The sequence below is a fragment of the Hyperolius riggenbachi genome, chromosome 5 (assembly GCF_040937935.1).
Source record: "Hyperolius riggenbachi isolate aHypRig1 chromosome 5, aHypRig1.pri, whole genome shotgun sequence".
Lineage (NCBI taxonomy): Eukaryota > Metazoa > Chordata > Amphibia > Anura > Hyperoliidae > Hyperolius > Hyperolius riggenbachi.
This window is the reverse complement of record NC_090650.1, coordinates 57,438,774-57,451,349: the sequence shown is the minus strand read 5'-3', so window position 1 is coordinate 57,451,349 and position 12,576 is coordinate 57,438,774. Positions and strand designations below refer to the sequence as shown.

The 12,576-nt window shown below is 45.0% G+C and overlaps 1 protein-coding gene across 4 annotated transcripts in view; it reads left to right on the top strand.

Moving 5' to 3' along the window:
• CCNY (cyclin Y) overlaps positions 1 to 12,576 on the top strand; it is a 220,707-nt gene that overhangs the window by 119,029 nt on the left and 89,102 nt on the right. The window lies entirely within an intron of this gene.

Sequence of the window (12,576 nt, the reverse complement as noted above, 5' to 3'; positions counted from 1 at the left end):
ACCCTTGGCTATGAGCGTTCTTCACCAAATCACAACTTTTCTCCTGGCTCACTTTGTGTCAGGTTTGCTATTTATTTATTTTAAGTATTTATATAGCGCCGACATATTATGCATCGCTGTACAGAGTATATTGTCTTGTCACTAACTGTCCCTCAGAGGGGCTCACAATCTAGTCCCTACCATAGTCATATGTCCATTGTATGTATCGTGTGGTGTATGTATCGTAGTTTAGGGACAATTTTAGGGGGAAGCCAATTAACTTATCTGTATGTTTTTGGGATGTGGGAGGAAACCGGAGCGCCCAGAGGAAACCCACGCAGACAAGGGGAGAACATACAAACTCCTTGCAGATGTTGACCTGGCTGGGATCTGAACCGGGGACACAGCGCTGCAAGGCAAGAGCGCTAACCACGACGCCACTGTGCTATACAGTAATGCATTCATCCTGCGCTCCTATGTGTGCTGCTTTGCATTAGATTCCAGCTAATCTTCGCTCATTGCTTCTGGTAAGCAATGAAAGTAATTTAGATGGGGCTGATACGGTTGGGCTGAGATGTAGAATATGATGATGTATGGTGGTAACTGATCCTGGGGCAGAGTATATAATCGGTGTGCGCATTGCTGCGTCTCAGAGGTTGAGTCATTGCAGGTGTATGTAATAACGCCCCACAATGCGGTAATACAATCCGTATATGTTCATTATCGGGTTGTGTTGCGGCTGCCAGAGTCGGCATTCTTTTTACAGCGCAGCGTTGGGGAAATAGCACAGCTAGGAATGAAGGACGCTGTGTTGTGTTATCAGGCTGCTATTTGCAGAAGGGTTTGTGATTTCTCTTGGGTAAACATGCAGAGAATAGTCCTTGCCAGGTGAAAGACAATGTCATCCTGCTAAGGATGTAATTGGAGTGCTGGGTGAGGATCTGCAGTGTTCAGACACATCGATATGAAGGGTTCGGGTCATGCACTCTGTAACATTAACTTCAGTGTCACCCCAGATAATGACGCATTAAAGCCCAGTTAAAGGGAAACTGAAGAGAGAGGTATATGGAGGCTGCCATGTTTATTTCCTTTTAAGCAATACCAGTTGCCTGGCAGCCCTGCTGATCCTCTGCCTTTAAAGGGAACCTAAACTGAGAAGGCTATAGATTTTTCCTTTTAAAATAATACCAGTTGCCTGACTCTCCTGCTGATCCTGTGTCGCTAATGCCATCAGCCACAACCCCTGAACAAGCATGCAGATCAGGCGCTCTGACTGAAGTCAGACTGGATTAGCTGCATGCTTGTTTCAGGGTGTGATTCAGCCACTACTGCAGACACAGAGATCAGCAGGACGGCCAGGCAACTGGCATTGTTTAAAAGGAAATATCCATATCCCTCTCAGTTTAGGTTCCCTTTAATACCATTAGCCACAGCCCCTGAACAAGCATGCAGCAGATCAGGTGTTTCAGACTTTAAAGTCAGATCTGACAAGACTAGCTGCATGCTTGTTTCTGGTGTTATTCAGATACTACTGCAGAGAAATAGACCAGCGGGGCTGCCAGGCAACTGGTATTGATTAAAAGGAAATAAATATGGCAGCCTCTGTATACCTCTTGCTTCAGTTCCCCTTTATAGCGGACCTGAACTCAAAACTTCCTCTTTGCTCTAAAAGATAAGCAACAGCATTAATAACATTTAAAGAAAAACATTACTTTGTTATAGCTAATACAAATCCTGCAATAAATCTGCAGTGTGTCTGCATTCTGTTTTCATGGAAGCAGACATAGGGTTGACATCCTGTGTTTACTGATTAGCTGCTTTGCCATGGCAGAGGAGATTCCTGGCTGACATAGCTGAAGAGATCAGATTCCAACTTGCGATTAGTCACAGATTAGGGGGAATTAGACAGACTAAACTCTCGAAATACATACAGGGTGCATTTCTCTGTTTATCCTGCTGTCCTGTGCAAGAGTTCAGGTCCACTTTAAACCCAAAACTGAATGAGGTAAATAATGCTGAGTATAAATTAAAAATATTCAATGTAAAACAGTTTTTGTGGATGTTGCAGCTGTGCACCTATCCATACAGGATTATAGGGTAGCTGTAGTAACATAAGATAAACATGTGCTCGTACAGTGACATTCCTGCACAGATCAGGACTGTTTCTTTTTCTAATTGTAAGGGTTAAGAATTGAGTTATGCACATGCCAGTTTTTCTCCAGTCTTGCCAGGGTGTAGCTTAAAGGAAATTTTAAATGAATTTAATATGGCCAGTTACTTACCTGGGGCTTCTTCCAACCCCCTACAGTACTCCTGGACCCTCATCGTCATTCTGCGCTGTTCCATTTAGCTGCTGTTATGCACCTTCTCCATCTGCCCTTGCCCTTGTACATGTGCAGAACTCTCCCAGCTACGGAAGCACGATCGAGGAGGTGCACAGACTGCGCATGCACAGTGCCCCTGACTGGCAGAGTCGACGAGCTTACGGAGGAGGACAGCCGGTAAACGGAGCAGCACAAAATGATGCTAAGGGACCAGGAGGACTTGGGCTGGAAGAAGCCCCAGGGATTGGCCACCTTACTTTCACTTAACAAACCCCTTAACTGATAACTAGAGATGGCCCGAACAGTTTGCCAGCGAGCAGTATTCTGCGAACATCCGCTGTTCGCATTTACGGTGAACAGCGAACCTTTGGGGTGTTTGATTTTGCCCCCTATACATCATCACTGAGCTAAACTTTGACCCCTTACCACACAGTCAGCAGACACATGGCAGCCAATCAGCTAAAACCCCATCCTGAACCCCCCACCCCCCTATCAAAAAGCAGTTGCGGTGGCCATATTGGATTATTTCTCTGCTGGCTGCTGACTGTTAGTTAGAGCAGGGTCAGCCTTGCTGCAGATAGGTAGGGAAAGCATTAGCTAGGCCTGTGTTCTTTTTCCTTAATTGCTGTGGAGGCATTCCCAAACATTCCCAAACAACAAAGGGCAAGTGTGTGTGTGTGTGTGTGTGTGTGTGTGTGTGTGTGTGTGTGTGTGTGTGTGTGTGTGTGTGTGTGTGACTCCACAGCCCACTGACACCCAGAGCTGTGTGCACACTACTGCTGTTGCTACATTAGGGAGGGGGTGATCATAATATTGGATTGGAGGGGGTTAATCAGCCTGTGGATCCCCTCCGCATGTGCCGCCCCCGCTGTCTCGGTTAGATCTGTCGTCATTCTTTCACCGCGAGCAGCTTGTTGAGATTTTCTCTTCCGGCGCCCGGGCAGAGTAATTGGCTGTATTTGTTCTTCTCGCTACAGCTCTGTGAAAATAAATATAAATCTATATCGCGTGAAGTGCAGAGAAAATGTATGAGGCGTCCTTTTATCTCCATCCGCCGAGCTGCCTCTACCAGCAATCTGCCGCATCTGACAAGTGTATTCAGTGCAGCCTGTCCCCAGGAGCGGCCGCTGCCAGAGAATGATTCCTTGCTAAAAGCTTGTCGGTCTCGCCTTTTAATCTTCTGTAACAACATTGCGCTCGGTCTTCAGTCAGGGAAGAGCTTTATTCAGAGTTCAGCCCATTCCGGTGCTTTCTTTGTGTAGGATATTCAGCAAGGGGCACTATAGTCATGACCCAAAGCACAGCTGGTTTTTGATGGGGTGTATGACTTCATTATCTGGTAATAGGATTGTCTACGACAATTAAAGCAGAACTCCAGAGACACGTTTTAAAGCAAACCTGTGAGGAGAGGAGGGATAAGATTTGGTTATTTAGCTAAAGAGATAATGAGGTGAAAATAAGCTGTGGAGATGGATATGTGTATGTACAGTGCCATACAAATACTAGACTGTGCTCCGTTTTATCATTCAGGTATGCAAGTGACAATTTCTCTTCAGTCGGGACCTAGTCAGACTGTAGCGTAACCCTCACTAATAAGGAAATAATTAACAAGGGGTGAGCAGCACAAACCCAATTTTTATGCAATTCTATGCAAAGCATGCACGCAACACTGGAGGTCCCCAGACTCCATAAGAAATATATAAATACAGAGGGGCTGTAGCACACAACAGGAAAACAGTGACAGGGGCTCTTGGTTGCGCTTCAATGCGCTCAAGCTCACCAACTGCGCCAAAGTGTCCCCAATCTGGTGAGTCCTACTCTACCATGCAAAATGCCAGTTTTTATAAGCAGTCCAGTGGGAACTAATCCAAAAACCCAAGAGTCAACTAGTAAGGAATTACAGTCCTAAAACACTCCTGGAAGAGAATAGCTTCTGAGAGCAGGGAAGAGATAAAAAAGTCGATAGTTCACAGATTTTAGCTCTGGTATACTTCAAAGACTGTGTCATTGATCAGAGACAATGAAACATTAAAGGACTCCAAAGGTGAATAAAGAAATCTATCTTTACCTGGGGCTTCTTCCAGCCCCTAGAAGTCATTTGGGTCCCTTGCCGCAGCTCCAGTCTTCCACGTTGTCCTGCTGGCCAACTGTAAAGATTGTCGACACGTTGGCGGGTCGGCACTACTGCCCTTTTTTCGAGATGTCCTTCTGATCAGGTGCTGTAACTACACTTGTTACGCGTGTGAAGATCATGATGACCACAGTTGTGTTTTTGGCCCCAGGCTGTGAGGGTCACCAAGGAGAGGCAAGGGAGGGTGTGTCCCTATCATTTATAGTTACGCCCCTCTGTAAGGGTGACCCCTGTGCTAGACAACATGGGGAAGAGTGTGGGGAAGAGTCATCCAAAATAAGGAAGCAATCATTTCAGATGACCAATATCGCAGTGTGTACGTGGTTGTAGGCTGTGCTTCTCCTTCAGTTTTTAGAGAACACACAAAATACACTTGTTACAGTTTACCATTAAAAAAATGATACCAGTATTTGCCTACGTAGAGAGATACTTCAGAGGTTTCCCTTGTCCTCCTCACCCCTACTGTTGCCAAGCACAGTCTACAAGAGCTTGTGGGATATGTTATGGTGGCCATGCTCCCCGCTGTGTACAAGCAAGTCTGTACTGTGGGAGTATGGCCATGACTGCATAGTAACCAGTAGCCAAACAACTACGGCTACACTTACGCGGGTGCAGCACAGCTGCCTGCGTGCACAAAGAGTAGCTTGGAAGCAAACTTCAAGAGGGTCCCGGGCAGCGACATTGGCCTGGTGGAGGACATGGTATCCATAGTCTTCCCTCTTCTTAGGTAAGTACAGCAAGATCCCCAGTATCAGACACAGGCAGGGATTTCCTGGTGCCAGATACCTGTGCTTGCTGGTTACTTGACCAACTGTACAAAAATAACACTAAGTCACTAATAACTCTAAGTCTGGCAGAAACAACTTACCAATCCCTTAGGTGCTATTATCTATACTTCCTGTAGTTCCCAGCTGCTTTCCACTGTCCTTTGTGTATGGGTCCCGGCTTGTCCTGTGACCTGATGTGGAACACATGACATGCCAGGACCCGTCCTGAAGGCCCCTGGGAGCTGCAGGAAGTATAGAAGATGGCTCCCAGAGGATCGGGAAGTGCAAATTACAAAAGTACTGTCCCCGTTATTCCCCTCAGCCATGCCAGTTAGTTGAGACTTCCGGGTGTTTGAGTTCCAGATAACGGGGACATTGCTGTATCTGTTTTTTATATTCCAATCCACCTCAGGACTTCAATAATTAACTTGCAAACACAGTCATAAAATGTGAGCATGAACCAGGGCTGTAATAAATAAAGATGGCCTCCTCCATATTCCTTTCAGTACAGGTTCGCTATAATAGCGGCTCCCTTAGCACGACAAATAACGGGTGTTCCAACATTTTAGCATACCCGACAAAATAGCATACAAATGCTACTGAGCATGTGCAAAGTCATGCAGGTCATACATTAACCCCATAATGCCTATCAGCAGCATTAACCTTTGCAACCCCAGTTAGCTGCCTGGGTGCTGATGTGCAATCTCCACTATCCAAGTGGACATAGAGTTAGAATAAAAAGTTGTCCGAGCGAAGCGAGGACCGAGCCCGCAGCCCAGCGAGCGGGCAAGGGGACACTGATTCTACTAAAAAGGGGTATATCACTTTAAATGTATGCTGTTTTGTCAATGTATGCTAGTTAGTTGGAACACCGGCCCTTTGATTTGGTTGAGACTAATTTGAGTGGTTCATAGTGACGCACATTGTTGCCCTTTACATGTATAGGATCGATTTTGTTGTTCGATATTACCTGCTGCAGCTAGGTCTGTTTTTCAGAAATTCTGTGACAAATCCAGTCATGGAAATGCTCGCACTGTGCGGCGCAATGTACCAATTAGCGTGCAGCAGCTGTCTCTCGTGTGGTACGTCCCCTGGGTCCCCGTGGGCTTACATGAATATATCGGCGTGGTGTCTTTCCCCAGCCTCGGCTTGGCCTCTGTGAACTGGATGTATCGCTCCTTCCTGTAGAATCATTTCTCTCACAGACATCTCTCCACCTCGATGAATTTCTCCCTTTTATGACCCGAAATACCTTCAAAGAGGAGACCTACTTTTGTGAAAGGATATTAATGATTCCTGGGGCTGCTTGCTGCTATCATTAGCAGATTTCCCGCTGAGAGGCTGTATTCATTGAGAATACAAAGAGTGATACGTGTAATAAAATGATCATGCTCCTAGCGTCTGTCTCATAATGCAGCCGTCGTTGTGAACGCTGAGAGAGTCATAGATCTCTTTGGCATCCTGTCATTCTTCTCTTCTATTATTGACAAACGACAAGGGCCGGTGTGACTGAACAATGAAAGATTTTGCAACCCATTATATTTTGCAACTGGCCATAGAGGACAGTGTATAACAATGTAGGCGTGGCTTCTCTCTGTTAACACGCCTGTAATTTTTTGCAACCACGGATCCCATTGAGCTAGAAGGGGGATTGTTCCCTCCAGGGGTGGGGTTATTAGTTGAGTAAGAGGGGGGAATTGTTCCCTCCAGGGGGGTTATTAGTTGAGCAAGAGGGGAGGGTTCTGTATGAGAATAGGGTTTGGTTGGGTTGCCTTTTCTGATACAGATAGGTTGAAGTCAATGGTTAGGTTGCACTTTCTGATAGCTATACCTATAAATAAGTGCAACTGGTTGCAAAATCTGATAAAGTTGCAAAAAATTTCACTACAGAGGTCTTGCTTTACAAAAAATTGCATGGTGTTGCTTTCCATGTGATCAACTTCAACCCCCAACAGCCGTACACTAGTCAATATTAACCGATATCCATCTATATCAGTTGATTTAATCGTCTTTCATCATTGATCAGTTTTTGTTGGATATCGATTAATTGCGCAGAACTGAAGATATTGGCAGCAGGACTGAGACAGCAGGGAAGATTAAAGTCGGCTGACGCTTTCTCCTGTGTCTTCTCTCCACCACTGTACGCTTCTCCCTGTCTCTTAGTGAGAAACACTTGAGGCTATACACCAGAGGCCTCTAGTGGTCATGTAAGATACCTGTTATGGTGGCCTGATTGTGTGGCCTGTAGCGTTTAGTCATGGGACATGCAGATCCCCAGGAGTGAAGGGACTGGGAGGATCGCCCAGCGGTTGAAAGAAGACATGCTGGCAAACAGGTGAGCGCAATGCTGGGAATACACAATGAGATTTTTCAGTCGATTTACTGTCCAGTCTTATTTTCGATTGATTTTCCGATCGATTTTCGTATCTTTTCTTATCAATTTCCATTCACTTCTACGAAAATAAGATCGTCGGAAATTGTCTATTGAACCATCTATCTGCTGAAAAAATGTATGGCGTATTCCCAGCATTAGTTCCGCTGTCTACACTCTGCACAGCCCGGGGTGGGAGGGGGCATTGATGGGAAGACCCAACAGGCACTGTGGACAGCATGAACCTGTCTAGGAGAACTCCTGGAGAAGCATGTGATCAGTTTGGTCATGTGATAGATATGGAAGTCTCTAGTCATGATCATGTGCTAAAGCAGGATGTGATCACAGCAAATCAGAGCTTTGAAAATCTATCAGCTGATCAAACGCATGCTTCTCCATGAGTTCCCCTAGATGTGACCATCATTACTCATTACTAGAGGACTCTAGCTGTTGGCCACATCAACCAGTGTATGGACCACTTTAAGATTACAATTTTTTTTTATTATTCACTTTTGATGTACAAATTTTTCTTTTTATTTTCTGGTAGACTTGAAGACTTTGATCTGGTAGTGATCTTTTATCCTAAATATCTGATTGGGCATATTGGTATATGAAACTGGGATATTGTCCATACACTTATTAAAGTGCACCTGTGTTAAGACAAAGCTACCCAAGGCAAGCGCAGAGGTATGTTCATGGTGGATCCACTTACCTCTGTGCACTGTCTGCTTCTCTCCTTGTTACTCTAGTGTCCGTAATCACTCCTTGAAAAAAGTGACTTTTAGCTACATCAAATTTTCAGACAGAAAGAGGCAGGCTTGCTGCAATGCTTCTCCCTGTCACCCTCCCATTTCCCTCTTTAAAGCTAACCTTTAAACAAAAAAAGGGTGTACTCACCTTGAGAGGGTGTAGTCTCTGGACACTGAAGAGCCTTTCCCTTATCCTCCTCTTCCTCTTGATCCTGCGCTGGGACTCCTGAAAAGCGTCCTCCTGGCACATGTGCGCTAGTTCCGTCCTGCTCAGGCTCTGGCAGAAATAGCTGAACCCGAGCGGGTCTGTGCTATTGCGCGGGCGGCTCACACCTGTGTAACATGACGGACCCCATCCACCCCGTTTTTTTTCGAAGAAAGCTGAACTGCGCCTGCATGAGCTATCGATATGCGTTGACAAGCTTTTTTTGGGGGGGTCCCAGTGGTGGGACAGGGGAAGCCTCTTTTGGATCCAGAGACTTCCCCTTGCTGAGGTGAGTACTCCATTGGAGCACTTTTTTCCTGACCGGTACACTTTAATGGTAGGGAACATGGGGACACACCGGCCTCTTATAGTCGGAAGATTTGACTTAATCCAAAAACCACATTTTTCAAGGCCTGATTACAGAGATAAGGGGGTTGGGGAGAGGAGTGTAAAACACACTGAGGTATGTGGATCCAGCATGAACATACCTCTGTACTTGCCTTAGCTTTGATCATGTTTACTTTAAAGGCCAGCTATGGAGACTTGTGATTTTTACATAGATGACATTACTTTGGGACAAAAGAAAGCAAGATAGCTGTATGGGCAATAAAGAAGATGGAAACAATCTTTTATTAAATGTATTGCCAGACTTATTCTGCTTTAAAAAAGAACTGGTCTGAAGAGAAGTATAATTTCCCTCTGAAATAAAAGGCAATCCTGAGGTGGCATTTCCTTGTGTGAATGAAGGTCCCCCCTGGGAAGTTCTGTTTTTGAAGCACATTTATCGTGTAGCCTTGTGCTGTGTTTAATAATAATTTACATCACTGAAGGTAGGCCCACACATCTATGTAAGAATAATTAATAAACCCTAATGCGTTTCCCTCTGGCAGATGTATGCCCAGAGACCTTTACTGAGAACCCACATGATCCAGATGCCGGAAACGCCGAATGACAAATTCGATAGATGTGACCTGCAGCTTGCTAATCTCTCTGCGATTTTCCATTAGGCCCCGCTGCTCTTTACACACCTGAGGAGAGACCATAAAACCCTTTCAGTGATTAATTGTCCAGGGGAGTGCTGGGAGTTTTATCTCGGAGTAATTTGGACTGATGGTGGATAAGGCAGAACCCATTGCACAGAGGAATCTGATTGATTTCTGCTAATTGCTTGAGGCTCCCTGCAAAACAGAAAATGTCTTTCAATCTGTCGTTGTAAGTAGCTGCATTTGTCTTCTCGTCTTGTGCATGACATCTACCCAACCAACAACTGTCTGCCCTTTCTAGGTAATTATGTGATGAGGAAAAATAAGTCTTCAAATCCTGGTTCTTTTTTATTATTATTATTATTATTTTATGCATATTGTAGGGAAAACATTTTTTATAACCTTGCAGGCTGGATTTGCGATGCGGACTTCCTGGGAAACTTGTATTACATGTCAAAACAATCTGGCCCTCAGAGCTATTAAATTTGAGGCCCAAGTGGTTTCATTACTTTGCATTATGTTTGACCCTCTCTGGACCACAAGGGAAGCTATAGTGGAGGTGAAACCCTAGATCATCAGGGAAGCCATATGTGGGAGGTAGGGAGAAAGCACTAGACACCATGGAACTGTATAGGGGAGGGTGGGGGCTTCTAGACACCAGGGAACTGTATAGGGGAGGGAAGAGGACCATTACATACCAGACAACTGTATAGGGGTTGGAGGGGAGCCATTAAGCCATTAGATACCAGAGTGTTTTATAAGGGGGGGGGGGGGGGGGGAGTACCACTGAACATTGAGGTTGGCCCGCGACTAGGTCCCAGTGTTCAGTTTCGGCCCACTTTGTACTTGAGTTTGACAACCCTGCTGTAAACTGAGCTAAAGACTGGTGGAAAAGGAAAAACAACACAGGGACACCAGGAGCGCTGGTGAATTATCAATGTTTTTTGGGGGGTTAGTGTGTGAACAGGTAGCAGGTTCTACTCACAAAGCTGGGTTGTAAAGGATGCAACCACTCATATGAGCAGGTGGGGAAATGCCATCCTCACTTGGCCTTGTGATCATAGTTTGGTTTCAGATCCAGGAAAGATCCACTCTTTGGAAGTCTCTCCTCATAAAGTGGTGTTCCCTGTCTAGGGATGACTAAATCTGAATATGAGCTAGGTAGGAGTCGCCTCAAAAAAATAATGAAGCTATATATAAATTAGTACCTAAAATAAGGTAAAAATAGTAGGTCCTACCTTGAATAAGGGCCTCTTATATGCATGGTATTTGCCTGAGGCCAACTGAACCCAGCACTTTTTACAGCAATTGACCTGAGGAAGCGGTTTACGCTGTGAAACGCGTTGCCTCAAAGTGCTCAATAAAGTTCAATGTTTTTTTCCAAATACCATGCATGTGGGAGGTAATTATTTAAGGTAGTCTTTTTACCCTATTATTTTTAGGTCTTAATTTAATTTTTAGCCTCCTTTTTTATCTTTTGGGCTCCTCCTACCTTGCTCATACTCAGTTGTAGAGTGAGCAGCCACTTGTTTTTCATCCAAACTCCTCCTCTTATCCCAACATCACCCATAGAAGTTAGGCCATTGTATGCTTTGTGCACAAATCTCTTGGTTGGTGACAGATTTATCCAAAGGGAGTTACTCTTAAACAGCTGCATCAAATGTGAAAGGGCCACATTTTAAAGCAGAATGCTGCTTTGCAATGGAAAAGTAATGCGATGTTCGCAGTGAGGCTGTTGCAGTGCCGTGTGATGGCATGCAGTACAACGATGCACTGCATGCAGTTTCGTTTTTTGTTAACAGTTTTGTACAGTGAAGCATACTTTTCATTGACTGTATGCGATGCAATGTGCGGATAACGTTTAACTTCTCTGACACTTATTCCTACCAGAACTTTGAGCTATTTTGAAACGATATCATTATCTTGGCAAGAGGGGTTGAAATGCAGATTGTGCCATTTTTTTAAATGTCTTTTCCATCTTCTCCCTCTCGTTTCCTATAATGCGTATCTCCGTAAGATGGGAATTCATTTTGACTGTTCAATTAGGGGACTCCTTGCAAAATAATAGCAGATAAGGCCAAACGCTGTGTAAGAGTTCCTTTCATCTTATTAGGCTGGTTAATTGCGTGCTCAGCCCCGCCAGCTGATAGGGGAGAGGGAAATCTATTCTGCTGAACGTGGGCCTTCTGCAGAGTGTGCCGTGGAAACTGCTTAATCAGAGGATCACTTTTCTAGCGTACCCTAGCGGAATAATATACGCTTTGGCCGTTTGATAAGCCGTTGTTGAGATAATAACTTATTCATACTATTAATGTACATTTTCTGTATATTTACGCTGATCAGCCAAAACCGTAACCAGTCTTTATACTGTACGGCATCTCGCGTTAGCTAATGGGAAAGGGCCCTAAAGGTGCCCATACACTGAGCCGATTAGCGGCCGATCGATCGAGATCGATCGCAAATCGATTGACAAATCGATCGATTTGCGCCCGATTTCGATCGATTTCAATCGATCTGACATGCTAGAAAATCTAGGTCGATCTGTTCAGATGGCTTATCATTTTGCATTGGACCTAATGGGAATCTGATGGCAAAAAAATGCCATGAGATTGATTTTCATACTGAAATCTATTGGAAATCTGTTCCTAGTAAAAAATGTTCCTAAACCCATCAGATAGATCAGAGATCTATCTGATGATCTATCTGCTGTCAATCTAAAGGTAGCCATACTCTGGTCGATTTGCCATCAGATCGACCAACAGATAGATCCCTCCCTGATCGAATCTGATCAGAGAGGGATCGTATGGCTGCCTTTACTGCAAACAGATTGTGAATCGATTTCAGCATGAAATCGATTCACCCTCTGTGAAGCTGACGCCGCCCCCCCCCCTCCCCCCCGCCAGCTATACATTACCTGCTCCGTCGGCGCGAGTCCCCTGGTCTTCGCTGTCTTCTTCTCCGTGCTGGGTTCAGAGTCCTGCTGGCTTCACTGAACTTCCTGTCTGGGGAACAGTAGAGGGCACTCTACTTTTTAAGCTTCCTGCCGGGACAGGAAGCTCTGTGAAGC